This window comes from Schistocerca piceifrons, chromosome 8 (assembly GCF_021461385.2).
Source record: "Schistocerca piceifrons isolate TAMUIC-IGC-003096 chromosome 8, iqSchPice1.1, whole genome shotgun sequence".
Lineage (NCBI taxonomy): Eukaryota > Metazoa > Arthropoda > Insecta > Orthoptera > Acrididae > Schistocerca > Schistocerca piceifrons.
The window spans coordinates 197,183,958-197,192,339 of record NC_060145.1 but is presented as its reverse complement, the minus strand read 5'-3'; positions in this window follow the sequence as shown (position 1 = coordinate 197,192,339).

Genomic DNA, 8,382 nt, shown 5'->3' with positions numbered 1-8,382 from the left:
GCATGTATGATTCACGGGTAAACCTACTGCTCTGTTTTGACTGACAGATTATGACCCCTTGGGTACAATCCATACTTTTGATTGTTGTGTCCTTAAAGTATTGTTCCCCAACCCTCCTCTCCCCTCACCCCCTCCTATACCTGGAAATTGGCGGCTCTGTAGTGGAGAGAAAGGATATCCCGACAAGAAATTCAGTTATATAAGCACAGGATATGCTGTTTATTTATAAAATTTAATTTTCAGGGGATACACCTCACTTTTATTTGGTGGGAAAGGCTTACATCCAGCAGCAACAGGTCCTAATTATGTATTTACATTGTGGCAGATTGAAGGTGTCCTCTTATTGGAAAATCTTCTAGTGTGCACACACCTTGACATGCAGGGTTCCCCCACTTAGATAGACATCATGACTGCAGTCCTACCCTTGCTCCTAATGACATAACTGTAATCACAAGGGAAAGTATGAAACATGATATACTATATTGCGATGTACTGTATCACAGTTCATTCCTCACCATTTGGGGTCTCCGGCGTCTGTGTCTATTGTCAGGGCACCGCCACGAATGTCAAAAAAAGCCCATTGTGTGGTTACAGATCACGTTACTACATACCTTCAACCATGGATCGGATAACGGCTCCTTTGTTCTTGTAGCTCCCAAACAGCATTTTATTGATAGGAAAATTCCAGACCCGCTTCCCATCTCTGTCGTCCCCAAGATGCCACTCCATGCTGTATGAACCAATGTCTCCAAACATGAAGGTGAAGTTTTGCATCTCTCCTCAGAATACAGTATTGCTACTGGCTAATACTGGAGACAAAGGGAAAGCCTATACAATTTCCTTAACAAAAATAGTGTGCGATAATCGATTACCATTAGCCTGTCAAATTAATTATTTAACAATATGCAGGGGTCAAATCGATCGCTTGAAACACCCACTTCCATCTTACAGCTACCCTTCTTCGTAATAAAACATATTTTCAAATTTCAATATCACACACAAACATAATGCAAATCAAGTATGAAATTTTCGTTACAAATTCGTTGTAGTGCTAAATACATCTGAGGTCTTGTTCATGCCTTCCTCCACCACAACATTTCCACTAATCTGATGTACTTGACGAAAAAAAACCTCTTGACAATCACAGAAGCTAAGGATCACGAGGTGCACGTCATCCTCCACCCACACCATTGCCCCCATTTGCACTGGTTGCTCCGAGAGAGACCCGTACCTGAATGCATACATGCATGCAATACAACTATCCGAAACAATAAATTGATGAATCAGAAATCTGATGTCACAATTAGGTTTTCAAAAGTACTGTAGACTTTCTAAACTGATTCTTTCTGCATCATTTGGAAGGGAGGAGGAAGGTGCATGATAAAATAGAGACAACAGTAAATACCACTGCAAGACAGAGTCCATTGTGATGTATTGAGTAGCACTGAACACAATACACTTAAACACTATCCAGTGCATTGCAATAAGCTGCCATGGCTAGATGTCACAGACAGCTGAAAACACTCACATGTCTCGTGCACTCCTGTCCCAAGGTACACACACAGCCCCCTACCCTCATATAGTGAGGTAACTGACGAGTTGTGGTTCCCTGGGAATATTCTAAGTTCTCTAAGTTCGGAGGCCCAGCAGCAACCATGTGGTGCCGAATGTTAGCTGAGCATGAGGGGTAGCCCCAGCATGTGGTCCAGCTGTGCAGCTGGGATTTCCATGTTGACACTGTGTCGATGAAGGAGACACGCTGGGAGTGCTAGAGATGGTGGACTTTGTGAAACCATCATCGCAGACGTTTCACAGTTCGTATAGTAATTAATAGTATTCAAATGAATCATGATACATCAAAAAGAAACATGTTCCTTACCATTATTTGCGTGACGATTCTGGTGGTGTAATGAGATTTTCAATATCTTTATTAGTTTAAAGTTTAGTATATGACTGTAAATTATAAAGTAACACCCAGCAACGAATTTCCAAATTTTAAACAGTTCATCCAATTTCGTTGATCGACTTGTCTTTAGGAAGCTATTAGTGTAAACCTAAATTGGTATACATTATATGCATGTAACTTGTCTAGTACATGGGTTGGCGGTCAAAGTGGCTGATTACTATCGATCGCGTAAGGCCATAAGTACTCCACAGTAACACGAAGAAACTGTAGCAGCATGCTTAAAAATATACTTATTTGTCTATTCTTTGTTTATATCCGATATATAATATTCATGAAGAAATTGGTTAAATATGTTCTGTGTTTTAGAAATCACAGAGACATTAGGCTACTGGCCTACCTTTTGTTCTATCCCTTTGATATATGTTTATTTAATTTGCTTATGTATCTAAAAATTTGTGTTGGAGCGTGTTTATGGTCCAGCCTTAGGAATATTTATTCAATTTCAGTTTCAAGTGATGGAGCTCCGGACCGACACAGTTTGAAGCATTTTACGTAAATCAACTGCGCTGTCAATTCTAAAGTATTGTTCTAGTGTCTGGGGTCAGTGGCTAGCAGGTTTTGGTGGGAAAACACATAAACACATGCACTCCTAAGGCTACATAGTTCTCCACTGAAGACACACTTTAATGTTAGATCCTTGCTGTTTCTGACCTATTAGTTACGTGAAATGCAATGCTGTTACTATCCCAATTTAAGAAACATATTCCCAGCGTATGGCATACGTTCTGCTTGCAGATTTCTCTATGATGAACTATGGTGACAAACTGTAAATTGAAAAGAAACTACTTCCTTAAAAGATCTATTCTTTGTGATACATGCACAATATAGTTTTCCAGAGGTGTTAGTGCCAACTGTTCACATCTCATCAGCGTTTAGAAATAATACTATCCTCGATTTAGTCCTATATAATTATTATGGTTATGACGGGAGAATTCCTTTTACAAAGGTGGGGCAATCTTACACATCATGCCGCCAAGATCTCCATAAACAGGATATCTGTCAAGCAGATGTATACACAGAGATTGCAGTCAATTCTTGTATATCTGCATTACCACCATCAAAATGCAACCAGAATATTGCTTCGACGAAAAATGACTGTTTCCCTGTTTCCTGGAGCTTCCATGTCAACGTTTTCTCCCATTCCTCTTGCTACCACATACGTGTTCCCATGGTCAAGAATTGTTCTGCACCAAACGGAACACATGCAAGTACTCCCTCAATTTCCCTGAATTTTGGTGTGTTTTCCTTCAATTTATTTTCTGTCATTTTTCAAAATTTTATCGACTTTATGTCACTTCTACCAATGGAATCATGACTGATTCTCGTTCCATATTCTAAAATTGCTTGTAAAAGCAGTTGCCAAGACCTAGCGCAAAGGGAGTGCACTGTACTCGAAAGTTTCCAACCTATGACGACATATTCTACAATTACAGTGCATTTGCTCTCTTTTCTGTATGTCTGTGTCACGGAACAATAGATTAAGGACCTGTCAATCAAATGGAATGATTTCCCAAAGTGGTCATAACCTGTCAATCAGAAGAGAGTAATAGGTTTGGCTCTGAGTGCATACTTCCCCCTGACGTAGGCAACCTGTACTAACAAAATGCGACAGTGTCCTTGTTGCCCCACTGCTTTAGACCCATGATAACGGAACCAAAGGAAAAATTGTCTTTAGTATATGGTCACAGTGGTTTCTGGACAGACCAAATACTGGGCGATGGACCACTTTTGGTGATGTGATCATCAGAGTTCCTGGAATTCTGATATTATAGCATCTGCCCATGTTTATCAAGGCAATGACATCATTGTTCCCAGAATTCTGACAACATTGTGTTTGAACAGTTGCATCAAGGCCATAAGATCATCATTCCTGGAATTCTGACATCATCACGTCGCTGCCTGTGAAGGCCATCGCCACCCTCACCCCTCAGCCTGTCCCACGCTCCCAGTGCTCCCATACATCCCTTTGTCTCTGCTAATTGCAGAATTAATTTCCATATGGTGATGATACTTATGTTCTACAAAAGCTACGAACTGGTAAAGCCTCTATTTGCGACGTTAAACATATCCCCTGTTAATATGTATGATATTTGTAAATGCATAACGCTGTTGTGCAAGTCTAGCCTCCTCTTGAGCAATTTCAGTCAATTGTGAAATTGTCATTTGCTGTGTCTACACGTACTTTCTGGGTGAAGGGGTTCCCACTGCCTTTGAGCAGTATGCTCTCCATTGTAGGTCAGCACTCGGGTATTTGTTATAAGGAATAAACTTTTTCCAAAAGTATCTGAATAATCTGAAAGAGTCACACGTTTTACAAACATGCATAATACAGGCATCACATCGCTGTAATGTTGGCGTCTCACATGTGACAAACACCCAAAATTAATTTAGTGCTCTAAACCACATGTATTATTTGTCAATCACTTGCTGTTGCTCTCCATTCGAGGCACCAGATCTGGAATTTGGTAAGTGTTGGCTGTGCAATAGATAAATTGGTAGTATTTGTTGTATCACTGGTAAACTGGCGTCTTGGCGCAATACATACAGCACATATGCCACAACTGTACCACATTTATGCCATAGTTACACCAAAATTACATCACAATTAGGCCGTAATTTACTATATATAAGCCCTACATATGGGGTACAAACACTGCAGATGCACCATACAAACGCTGTATGTATGCTGCCATAAGACACATCGACAATATCAAAATAATGATGTCAGGATAGAATGCAAAATGTTCATTAGGTGCTTTCAAATCGGGAAAATGGTAAAACTGGATATAAAATTTGAACATTGGTAGTATACCAAACCTGAATATTGGTAAAAACTCTGATAAGAGTAGCCAAAATGTAGATGTACCACCCAAAACTTGAGCACTTTACGCAGATGTGTATATACTAGCTTACTGTGTAGAACACATCCATTCTTGCAGAAAAATGTATGTGTAATGTAAATAATTAGCTGCCTAGGTCTTCACAAAACAGCACTTACACAATAGCTAATCGCAGTCTCACAACATAGCCTACGCTCAAAAGTTTCCAAACAATCTGATCTATTTATTGTACATTGCACTTTTAAACTCAGGTAATAGTGGTAGTGCTCCACTGCTTCTCATGCATTTCTAAAACCTCGAACAAATTAGTCCAGAAAATTGTTGAAATATGTCCCAACAACAATTTTACTAACTGTGTAATTCTGTGGAATTAAGGAATTCAAGAAACAATGTGCACTAATCAACCAGAACATTATGAGCACCTACCTAATAGCCAGAATGTCCATGTTTGGTATGGATAACAGCGACAACGTGTCATGGCCTGAAATCAAAGAGGCCAAGGTAAGTTGCTGGATGCAGCTGGCACCACTTTTACACACACAAATCAGCTAACTCCTGTAAATTCCAGGGACGGTGGTGTTGAGCTCTGATGCCACGTTCAGTCATTTCCCAGGTGTGTTCAGTTGGGTTTAGATCTGGGAGGCCAGGACATGAATTGGAACTCGCCACTCCTGACCTTGTGACACAGTGCATTATCTTGCTGAAAAATGCCACTGTTATTAGGAAACTTGATCGTCATGTAGGGATGTACATGGTGTGCAACCAATGTACAATACTCCTTGACAATTTGGAGCCTTGCACGAGTTCCCCCTGAACCAATGGATTCCCACGTGAATGTTTTCCAGAGCATAATGCAGTCGCAACTAGCCAGCCACAGTGGTCTAGCGGTTCTAGGCGCGCAGTCCGGAACCGCGCGACTGCTACGGTCGCAGGTTCGAATCCTGCCTCGGGCATGGATGTGTGTGATGTCCTTAGGTTAGTTGGGTTTAAGTAGTTCTAAGTTCTAGGGGACTGATGACCACAGATGTTAAGTCCCATAGTACTCAGGGCCATTTGAACCATTTTAGTCGCAACTAGTTTGTTTCAGTCCCGCTGTGCAGGTGTCAAGAAGCTGTTCCCCTGGAAGACGACGGATTCGTGACCTCCCATCGGCGTCATGAAGAAGGTATTGGGATTCATTAGAACACACAACGCTCTGCCACTGCGCCAACGTCCGGTGCCGATGGTTACTTGCCCATTTGCCAATATTTTGGTATTAACCTTGGGGCACACACAGGTCGCTGGGTGAGAAGGCCCATCGTAATAGTGTTCGGTGCACTTTGTGTTTAGACGCACTTGTACTCTGCCAGCATTAAAGTCTGAAGCAGTTCGTTGCGTGTCTTGTTTTACCACTCCGACCAGACTACGACGTCCAACATCTTTAACGGGAAGTGGTCGCCGAACCCCATGATCTATGGGCATGATTTGACCATGGTTTCGACTAGTGTTGAAGGCACTCATCACAACACTCCTCGCACACTTGACAAGTCTTGCAGTTTCCAAAACGCTCGTGATGAACCTCCAGGCCATCACAACCAGCCCTCGATCAAACTCAGATAGCTCGTGCACCTTCCCCATTCTACACACATATAGCACGCTCACTGATACTACATGCAGCATGCATGTGTCGGTCTAGCAGTCATTCCCCTCCAGGTGTCGTTGCTATCACCTGGACGGTTTCATACCGATAGTAGGTCAGAGTCACATTATTCTGACTAATCAAATATTGTACATGGTTCTCAATATCATCATCTTACCAGGTTTTCACTCTGTAGCTGGTATCCGGTCTCTGAACGCAGTAGGCGAATCGATTTTCACGTAAACGAAAGTAAAGTTTTGTGCATTACGAAATGTTCCTTGTCTAACCGCTGCTGACAGTTAACTTGATGGCAGATTTTAATCAACATAATGTTATCATAAAGCGCTCCGACATAGGTGTAAGCACATTTAAATTCTTCTTGCTAAGCAGCGTACAATTTTCGGTTTAATTTAGTTTCTAAGGACAGTAGCAAAGTTACCCAGGTTTTACAGTAATACCCACATGCCAAAGTGTTAGTCATTTGGCCTTCTCCTCATTCCTAATAGAACTTCTCAAGATTCCATGCTGACTCTTTCCGTTATCACAGAGGACTGATCGGATGCGACAACCAAACCACCTAAGATGCTCTAAAGATTCAAGATGATGACACTTCTGCTCACGTAAACACACACACACACACACACACACACACACACATACACCACGTTTCTTGTAGTGGACGTTTTCGCAACAGCTGTATATAAATTGCAGATGTTTCAAAGAAAATACCTTTTGCATGCTGCACATCGAAATTTATATTTTTATTTATGCACCCAGACGCGTTTTGTGTTTTGTACAAGGCATCTTCAGTGTGTGTCAGGTAACTTATAATTCACAACATCTAAGTAAACTGCTTTTTCTCACCTGGCAACCAGTTGGACATTTCACAGTTCACTTTCAGCTCATTCAATTTCTGCAGAACATTTGAGAGAAAATAACCACAAACCTATACTTATTTTCATGCCTCCTAACGGAGGATTAGGTGGTTGCTTGTTACCCTCAGCAAAGGACGTTGTCCTTGGACTACCACTTATTTCTATCGGCGTTGAATTATTTCATATAGGTTCATATATGTTCGTGAACACGAAACATCGAACGGGACAGGCAGCTAGTAGGTCCTCCTTAACAGTTCTGTTTTACCTGGTTTTGTTATTATGAAATAAAACTTGTATGGTTTGCTGCATGCATAGAAGTAATGGTTTAGGAAGTGGATGGTTGGTTACCGTGTAACCTCCCCCTCACTTATCGACCTTAATGACAGTGAAAAATTAAACCGCGTGTACCTAATGGAAATTTGGGAAAAAGCAGTCGTCACCGAAGTTAATCTGTTGGTAAAGAGGGAGGAAAGGGTTACATCTAAATTTAAGGAAAAATGCAAATTAAACTGGTGGAAATTAATTTTGAAAAGGGGTAAAGTTGGTAAAGAAAGTAAATGTGCGGCCGTTGCGTTAACAATCAACTAGCGGTAATTAGATATTTGAGATTTGGGGGAAATTACGGTCGTCAGTCCTATGGACAATTACTATAGTAACTGAAAAAGAAAGGTTATTACACATGTAATTAGCACTAGAGGCGTGGCAACTGAAGGTTGACACGTGTAGTGTGAAAACTGAAAGTTTGTCAGAAGTAATAAATTTCGCTACACTCTGACTTAATTTAGCAAAAGAATTAATAAAATTGGAAAATTGAAAGTTAATTTAGTGACTGAAATTAATAGTGAGATTTGGTTCTGAAGCACTACGAAATTCAGTAAAATAAGGTTAGTCTTGGGCTACCTCAACAATCATTTCAACAACTACTTGAATGTACGCAATTTAGAAATAAGAGATTTAACTTTGAACTTGAATTAAATGATTCTGAACAATTAACAATAGTAAAATTTAGTACGTACCAAGCTGAGCTGCAGTCACAGGTAAGCTGAAATATGGTAACAAAACTCGCACTCTTAATTTGTGCTT